This window comes from Phytophthora infestans, genomic scaffold, assembly GCF_000142945.1.
Source record: "Phytophthora infestans T30-4 supercont1.5 genomic scaffold, whole genome shotgun sequence".
NCBI lineage: Eukaryota > Oomycota > Peronosporomycetes > Peronosporales > Peronosporaceae > Phytophthora > Phytophthora infestans.
The window spans coordinates 833,728-833,959 of NW_003303754.1; positions in this window are offsets into that span (position 1 = coordinate 833,728).

The window sequence follows — 232 nt, forward strand, 5'->3', positions numbered from 1 at the left end:
AAAGTACTACTGCTTAACTGTACAAGCTACATTTTGTCAAATAGAAGTTCTAGAACACTTGTAGTTACGGTCGCCTCCTCTGAAACTATGGGTTTTTGCAGCCTATCTTGCACATTAACGATTAGTGGACCCAGCTTGCTTGAGGCATCATCGAAACACTTACCCGCACCATTTGTACAAGCCAGATTTGGTCACTCTGTATAAACGACCTCCACGCGCTTTTTTATTTAGC